The 9,333-nt window shown below is 49.0% G+C and overlaps 1 pseudogene; it reads left to right on the top strand.

The window, feature by feature from the left end:
- LOC131402754 (adhesion G protein-coupled receptor E1-like) overlaps positions 1 to 9,333 on the top strand; it is a 212,904-nt pseudogene that overhangs the window by 145,929 nt on the left and 57,642 nt on the right.

The following is a 9,333-nucleotide window of genomic DNA, read 5'->3' on the forward strand; positions in this document are numbered from 1 at the left end:
AAGGAAGTGAAATTTAAGTGATACCTAATGGAAGAGGAGGATAACAAGTTGAAGATGTAACTTTCCTCAGAAGAGACACTAACACAAGCAAAGGCTCTGAGGCAGAAGAAAGCATGACCCTTTGAAGGAATGGAAAGAAAGTCAAAAGGGCTAAGGGTCAAAACAGTGTAGACAACACTATTGGTCACCTCTCCAGTAACTATTCCATCTCCTCTTCCTCACTCCTAACAGAATCACACTTGGGTTCCAGCAGCCACCCTCCTCCACACATAGTCATGCGCTTTAGAGGAAGACGACTCCATTCTTGATTTTAGGAAGTGGATACGTTGAGACTTAAGTCAGTCATGGCCACCTCTTTTCTCCCTGCCAGTGATCAGTTAAAGAATGGCATGAGTGAAAGCAGGAAAAGAAGTTATTGCATGCTCTAAACAAGAGATGGTAGTTTGGACCAGGGAGTTGTCAATGGAGATAGAGATTTGCACGGAGAAATAAGGTAGAGCAACGTGTACAGGATGTCTCCTAGGTTTCTGGCTTAGGCAAATAACGACCAATCTTTTCCATATAGTCAAAGCCAGAGAAGTATTTTTTAAAAATTAAGAGTCTTATGTTATTCTTAATATATTTCACTTAAATAAATCTAATTAGAACTATTCAAGGATCATACCTAAAACATATCTCATCCTCAAGCAGGATACTGGCTTCAGAAGTTCATGCAAACTTATCAAGAATGAATGAGGCTAACTAGATTTTGTCTTACAATACAAATCAATGTTTTCTAAAATCCTAACTTATAATTAACAATCCTGCCTACAAATAACATCAATTTCTGAATATCATTTATTTTGCCTTGCCTGCTTCAAAAAATGATTTAAGCTAGCAAAATGTCCAAATCAATTAAAAGCCAAGCCAAGAATAAAGTAGTCCAAGGATTTCTGACCACTCTTGTGTTATCTAAAAATAATTCCAGAGAAATTAGATGGAGGTACCTAATGAATTATGCTCATCAAATTTATCAAATTAGGTCTCATAACAACAGTAATGAAGGTTCCTATTACACATACCAACAGACCCAGGCAAAAATATAACCTACCTTGACAAGTTGGTGAACTGCCATTTCTTTCAGAAGGTGGTGTACTTGGACTGTTGAAATGACGTGAAGCTCCTCGGTCCTCGCCATCGTTTGTAACACTCTTTGAGTGGCACGTACAACGACGTGACAATGGCACTTCAGCTTTTTCGCTTAAGCTTTCATCCGCTGGCTTCCCTCAAAGTGAAAGAACCTCTATTCATAATATTTCTAATTAAACAAACATTAATCATCCTCTGCAGCTAGAGTGAGCAACCACTCGAATTTTCCCAGGATTGGGAGGCCCCCCAGGCTGTAAGATTTTCAGGGCTAAACCTGGGAAAGTACCTGGCAAATCTGGACAAGTTGGTCACCCTATCTGTAGCATCAAATTAGGACAGGAGAGAAACACTTATGCTGTCAGAGACATTTATAGAGAAATTATCATCAATTTACATAACTTACAAAAAGATAATAGTCAAAGATTAATAATGTAATAAAGGCACAACCACTTGAGTATTCGTTGATATTAAGATTCATTAAAATATCAAGCAGAGAGGATTAAAAGAAAGACCAAAAGTATATTCTTAGTTAATGCTATTTCCTTAAATGAATCATTCTGGATAAAAAGTACTTTATTATATTTTTTTCAAGTCCCAATAATCAAGCTGAATATATCAACCAAATACTTACCACGAAGAAGAGACTGTTGCCACGCTAAAGCAGCACAAAGTAAGACTAAGCTTTTCCCACTTCCTGTAGGGCTCTCCAACAAACAATGGGGCTTACTTTTTAATCCTCAATCTATTGACACAAAAACAATAAAAAAAAAATCAGTAAACAATTTACTTCATTAGGGTCTGTCTGCATCACAAGTACAAACACAACAAGCAGTAAAGTTGTACTTGAGGGAACATAGCCATAGCAGAAGGGAGAATTAGTATTTCGTTCAATCTAGACCTTATTCCTTTATCTTTCTCCCTAAAATTATGTTGGACTTAAAAGCATATAGGCATAAAGAAATGAACAAAGCAATTTGTGCCTTAAGGATGCAAGCACCATCATTTCTGTAAAACTAGAGTACACTAATACCTTTGAAGACAACTTAATGGAGGATACTGCTAGAGAGTGTAAATCACTACAACCACTTTGGACAGAAATTAACAATTTCTAGCAAAGTTGAAGATACCCAACACCAGGAAGTCCAGTCCTATGTATATATCCAAAACCTTTCCCACAGGAATATAAGGAAACATGCATAAGAAAGTTCATAGCAGCATTGTTTAGAATTGCAAAAGAATGTAAACAACTTAAATGTCTGTCAGAAGGAAACTGGATAAAAAAATTCTGGTACATTCATACAATGGAATACTATACAGCAATTAAAATAGATTAACAATCAATAAGGCTACTTCTTAAAAATAATGTTAAGCAACTAAAAAAACATCTGAACAAATATAGGTACAGTATCATATCATTGTACAAAGTTTAAAAACAGGTAGAGTAATGCTCTATATTGTTTACAGATACATACATATGTAACAAAAGTATAACAACACGTCTAGGAAAGAAAAAGAATAAATTCAGCATACTAGTAATGTTACTTGCAAACAAGGTATAAAGTAAATATGGCAAAATATTAAGATGGAACAACTCTGGAAAGTTGGCTTACTCATTTGTCTATTAATTTTCTATATGATTGAAACATCTCAAAAAATATGGTGAGAAATATAGTATTCTGTGTAAAAGACAGTAAATACTTTGTAGAAAGTAGTAATTCCGTAAAGTAAATAGAAGTTCCAAATGAGCTGAGAATAGTTTTCAGAATATTCTCCTTTGCCTCCTAACCATATACAGTTTATAGCGATCAGGATCATTTTTCGAAAGCTTACATGTTCTTCCATAAACCCAGCAAATATTTTCAATCCATTTACTATCTGAGAAAATGAATGTAGTCACAGATTCAGTATATGTTATGAATTATCAGCATCTTTATCTTAATAAAGACTTAACTGCTGAAAAATCCTTGCAGAATTCATTATAGCAAGCTATGATGGACAAGCTTTACAAGGAAAGTTCATCTTCACCCCACCAACTGTACATTCAGACCATATTGAAGAGTCATGCTTTCTTGTTTACTTAGATTCCTAACTGCAGCAGAAACGAAAATCAAGACTGAAACAATGCCAGTCAAAGAAAACCAGATACCCAACTAGACTAGGACAGAAGTCTAGAAATAAAAAGGGGATTCCTAAATGTATAAACAAAACAAATGCAAGTAAAAGAATTTCCTAGTCTTAACCATCACAGTGGGTGAGAACATGTCTCGGAATCTGACAAATCCGGATTTGTATCCCTACTCTGCCAAAACTGTGGACCAGGAGGTAGAAGTACGAGTTCTAGATCAGGTTCCCACAACTCAGCTGTGTTTCCTTGATCATGTCTTCACTTCTCTAGACTAAGATCCTTATCTGTAATAATCCCTAATTGAAAAACTGTTGTAAGGGAGAAAATGCCTTGGCACACAGTAGGTGCTTGATATTTCTGATGTAAAGGTCAGAAGGGTATAATGAAAAGAAGATGGGCTTTGGAGTAAAGCAAGCCTAAGTGTGAGTCCCACTGTGTGAATCACTGAACCTCAGTCTGTTTCTTCATCTGTGCAATGGAGATAAGATTATCTACCTGATAGAGTTTTGACGAAAATTAGCCAGGCATTGAGATAAGAAGTAAGTAAGGTAATGGATAGAACGTGCCTAAACTCCAGTACTTGACACAGAGGAGGTGATCTACTTTAATCTCCACCTCTTCTAAACCACCTATGCTTAGTCTAGGATCCAGAGACGGAAGTCAGAGACTGTGCTCTCTTGCTATTGCGTGCAGAAGTCTTGGTACATGACTGCGTTTCTCTGAAGAGAATGTCCGTGGATTTCTCATTCCCAGAACTATATCCTAATAAAATAACTGAAAATAGAGGGGAGACTGATATGCACTGTTATCAACTGAGGACTTCCTTGCAATAGTGAAAAAAAATGGCAAAGTCGACCTGGGGATGGAGGGATGGCTAAAAGAGCAACTCAACAGCTTATGAAGCCAATTATACCCTGACCCCTAGCCTATGTGTTCCCAAACAAGCTAAGAACCACTATTCTGAGGTATTTCCCAGTTCTAATATTCTGTGTTTCTATCTGTGCGACTCTTGAGAAGAGATTTGGTCTGGATTTGGGGGTGCGGGACTTATGGCTGCAGAGCCATCTCCTCTCCTTCATCCAGGGGCCCTGGCTGGGAGGGAGTGAAGGTGCAGAGAGACTGCTGGGCTCGGGCGGGTGGGGGCCCATGGGGCAGGGTGGGCAGAGGTCCAATCTCCATGCCCACCCATTCCCCACAGCCCTGAGCACCCCTTTCCCTCCTCACCTGATCTGCTGTGCACACAGCGGCCCCAGATGCTGCAAACAGGGAGAATCCACCCCTAATTACTTGCTGTCCATCATGTTACCAGTCCCTGGTGACCCGTCACTTCCCAGGTGGCCTCCAGCAATGTAAAGAGTGGAGGGACCTGTGATGGCCGATTCTGTGACCGGGAGGAGCCTCCCTCCGTCGTCGGTCACTTCACCTGGCAGGAACCGGAGTCTCTTCTCCCCAAACGCACGCACCTGTTTCTCTGCGTTGGAACCCGGAGCGTCCCAGGATTGCTGACTGTCACCCGAGAGGAGCCGATGGCCTGGCTCCCAGGCCTGGCAGGCGCGAGGGGCCTGGCTGGGACAGGGCCCGGGAATCTGGGGGAGATTCTTGCGAGCTGGAGAGCAAAGTGTGCTCAGGGGCCTGGGAGCTTCTAGTCAAGCTCTGGAAAAGTCCTCCAGGCCCCAGGGCGGAGGTAGAGCCAACCCCCAGAACGGGTGGGCGTTCCAATGGCAGCCGGGTCACAGAGCTTCACTCAAGGGATGTCTCCGAGGGCGTCCCTCATCCAAACTGGGGGCTCAGTGAGGTGGGGGCTTGTTCCCAGTCTAGGCCTAGTGCCTCTGGGAGGCAGGAAAAGAGGGAGGAGGGACGTGGGAGGAGGGAGAGGGAAGAAAGCACTTCCCTGGGTCTTTATGAGGCACCAGGCCACCAGGCTCCACCACCTTCTGCTTCACAGTGGTGCCTGAGGTGTAGGACCACCCTTCCTGGTCTGACAGTTAGGAAGCCTTGGGTTCTCTGGGAAGACAACTGGCCTGGGAATGAGACCATCTGGGGTGGAGTTCAAGCTCAGTCATCACCATCCCTGTGGCCTCTTGACCTTCAGGTGAAGCCCCAGGTGAGCTCCAGGTGAGCCCTGCACAGGGTCCCCACCTGCAACTGTCTGTCCTCTGCACACCCCACGCTCTGCCCAGGGTGACGTGGGCAGAGGAGGGCCGGTCAGCTCTGGCCAGGGAGGAGGCCTGCCCCTAAGTCTCAAGGTTACCATGGAAACAAACAGAAAGGGGACAGGGCTGAGCTCCTCCTCCCTGGCAGCTTGGAGACCACCACGAAGGCAGTGGCCCGTGTGTGCCGACATGTCCGCTGGCAAAGGGCAGAGGGCTGCCACTTGTCACCCAGAGGGACAGGGCCCTGGTCTCCCACGACTGTGGAGCATGTTCTGGACGCTTCAGTGCTGCTGATGGGGAGACCTTCTGGGGGGAGGTGTCAGACCGTGGACGTGTTAAAGGTCAGGGGTGTGAAATTACTGCACACGGATAAACCCTGGACACAGTTGCCGAGAAGGCTCTTTAGGTTGGCAAATGTGCTTTGAGGTCATGAGTCAGGGTTTTATAGGCCATTTCTTAGCTGGGCCCCAGGAGGGCTGACGGCTTTGCAGAAAGGCGGCGTCATGTTTAATGAACGACAGATGCTATCATCACCCTCCGCACTGTCGTTCTGGTGACAGGACTGTGGCAGCCCCTGTGGACGTGGCCCCGGGTGGTACCTACAGGCAGAGCCTGGGGTCTGGCCTGGAGTGAGGATCCCTGGACAGTGCTCATGAAGTTTGTACCTCCCTCTGATGTTCCTGCTGTCAAGTCACCGCAGCGAGAGCATCCCTGGGGCCCCTGGTGTCCGGTGTGGCCCTGACGCAGGCCGGCCTTGCAGGACTGGCGGTTCTCCAACGGGACCTGGAAGGGCATCTGTCCCAGGCCCTGGTCCTCCCTCCTCCCTCCTGTCTCCACAGGCATCTGCAGGAACATCCTTGTCCAAATCCCATTCTCCTCGTCCATTCTTATCTTTTGTTTCTTCTCAGCCCCATAGTCTGGGCCTGACATTTAGGGGCGAAGGCTGTACGTTCTGCTCTCTGCGGCTCACGCTGATCACGGCTCAGATCTGCCCCAGTCCTGCTTCGTTGCAACAGAATTATTTTTAATAAACAGATTTATTTCTCAATCTGGGAGAAATCACTGCATTTGGCCAAAACAGACATGATTTATGTTTTTAAGATCAGCCCTGCTCTGCTCAAAAAATGTTTAAAGGAAAGATGGGCAGAGACATCTGGGCTCTTAGGGTGAGAGTCCAGGGAGAAGGCGGGGATGAGAGGCAACCCAGGACCAGAGGGTGGTTTCCGAGCGGGTCACAGGGCGATGAGTCAAGGAGCAGAGATGCGATGAGTCAAAGCCACAGCTTGAAACTCTAGCCAGGCATCAGCTGCTGTGGTGCTGCTGGAGCCCGGCCCAAGGGGAGCAGGGGTCGGGGGTCAGGGGTCAGGGGTGCAGAGGGGTCAGGGGTGAGGGGGTGAGGGGGCAGGGGGCAGAGGGGCAGGGGGTGGGGCTGCGTCTGTCTGTGAGGTGTGAGTCAGTGTCCTGTACGGAACCCAGTGCCCAGGGCACCAGCAGGCCTGGCTTCTTCCCTGAGTCCTGGCCAGCAGGTGTGGGCAGGTGAATGAAGCTATGGGGACACTGCTGGCCTCTTCCTCTGGGCGGGAGAAGCACAGAGGAGTCTGTTCAGGCCAGGAAAGAGCTGCTTCAGCATTCTGGTTAGTTCCATTTTTTTCCAGCACCCCGTGAGTCACACGGTCAGCACGGCATGGACCGCCTCTGACATCCTGCTCTGAGCCTCCCAGACCACCCCCCTAACAGCCTGGTGACATCTCCCGGCCCCTCTGAACAGGGCCTGCTCCAGGCCGCTGCCCCGCAGACAGGTCTCACCGTGGCCCTCGTGGGTGCTGTCCAGAGTGGTCTGTATTTTCTCAGTAGAGCCAGGGAAGGGGCCCTGGACAGGCTGTGGGGACCCCAAGTTCTCTGTAGAAAGTGACTTGGCCAAGCCCTCAGGGGACCCGAGAAGGCCCCAGCTTCTGCCTCAGAGACGGGGCGCTGTTCTCCTTGACACCTCCTGGAACAGGCAGTTTCTCCTCTCCTGGTGTCCTCTTCTCTCTCCTTGTCTCAGCTCACGCCTTCCAGCTGCAGGGGTGTGACAGAGACCTGGACACAGGCCAGGGCTGGGCTGGCGTTCCCTCGGGAACACTTCCGGTGAAAGGGAGCTGTGAGTGTGCGTGCGTGTGTGTGTGCATGTGCGCACATGTATGTCACTTATAAGCATGCCTAAGCCAGCAGTGGCACACAACACACACACGTGCTCATTCTGAGGGTGGGCCCAGTCCCCCTCACGATGCCCAGCGTTTCCCACCGCCTTGACTGTGTCCGCCAGCTTCAGACAAGTGCAGTCAACCGTCAAGAAGAAGAGAGCGCTTGGGTCCCATAGCTGCTCCTGAGGGGACCAGGATGCAGACGGTTGGAGCAGAGGCTCCGCACGCATGTTCCAGGAGCGCCCGCGTGTGGCCAGCCTGGCTGCTCCCCACTCAGGAGTCACACGGCCGGACCAAGTTCTTGAGCGGCTCCAGTCACAGCGTCGCGTCTGTATGGGGGGCAAGCACCCCCACGAAGCTCGTGTCCTGGCCCTGAGTCCCGGCTGTGGCGTGGCCAGCAGAGCCAGCAGCATCCCCCTCATTTCCTCCCACCGCGTCACCCTGTCAGCTCACCAGGACCATCCGACAACCCCATGGGGTCTACAGGTCACTTCTGGGAGGTGGTCAGAAGGGGAGGTGGTGCAGGTGAAGCACGGCAGGAGCGTGTGCTCGATGCACGGTGGCTGCTGTTACAAGATTTACTGTCTTAACAACAGTGTGTCAGGGTTCTGGGGCCCTGCCGCCCCATCCACAGGAAATGAGTGTGCAGGGGAGAGCTCCAGCCCTTAGACCGTCACCTGAACACTGAGCCCCCAGGACCGACCTGCACCCGCTTTCCTGTCCTGGCAATGTCCCTGGCTGGGCTCCCCGTCAATTCCCTGCTCACCCCCGCCCTCCCGTGCTGGAGCTCTCCACCTCCTCTCAGCTCCAAACCCAGGACCACAGCCCTTCCCCCTGCACTTGGTGGGGAAATACTGCCGCCGGGATCCTTCTGGCTCGCGTCTGCCCCTCTCTGGAGACGCACTGGGCGTGCCAGGGGCGGAGGCTGGGTGGGAGCTTGTTAATGCTGAGTGAAACGCAGTCGGATCACAACGCTCCTAGCACAACACTCCTGGGTGCCCCAGCTCCTGCTGCCTGCAGAGTGAGGACCACCCTCCTTCCGTGGCACAAGGGGGACCCCCAACTTCCCTCAGGTGTAACCTCCTCTGTCCTGACCCTCACCCATCTCCCTCTCACCTGGCGTCTGTTACCATGACTATCTCTGCTGAGCTGTGAGGCAGAGACCAACTGCTCAGTGGTGTGTCCTTGGATCCTGGGCCCACTCTGACCAGTGGGCATGTGTCAGGCTGACACTGAATGACTGGTGGGCATGGTGTCAGGCTGACACTGAACGACTGGCGGGTTGGTGGGGATGAGGGGGGAGAAAAGGAGGTTGGCTTTATTTTTCCCTAAGGACATACAAAGAAGGAGGGGAGGTGGCTTCTGGGCAGGAGCAGACAGCTGTGCTGAGACAGGGACTCTGAAAACAGAATAGGCTCCAGCTGTCCTCTCCTCCTCCCTCCTGGGGTAGCCGACCCCAACCCTCGTCTAGTGCACCCGTGGCTATTCAGGGGTTCCGTTCACTACGCTGCACTCATGTCCTCTGGAAGATGGTAATCTATTCAAGTCCCCTGCAGTGAAGCTATCTCGACCTTTGAAACAGATGAAAAGTACACTTTTTCCAAATGTGACTCAAAGGATGTGAGGTTCATGCACAAGGCAGTTCTAAAAGTGGACGGGTAATTACTGGTTCTGCTTCCTGTAATGATTTTGTAAGATCACGCCACACTGCCTCACCCACAGAGAACTAGAAAATCTGTACATA

Source organism: Diceros bicornis, unplaced genomic scaffold, assembly GCF_020826845.1.
Source record: "Diceros bicornis minor isolate mBicDic1 unplaced genomic scaffold, mDicBic1.mat.cur scaffold_252_ctg1, whole genome shotgun sequence".
Taxonomy (NCBI): domain Eukaryota; kingdom Metazoa; phylum Chordata; class Mammalia; order Perissodactyla; family Rhinocerotidae; genus Diceros; species Diceros bicornis.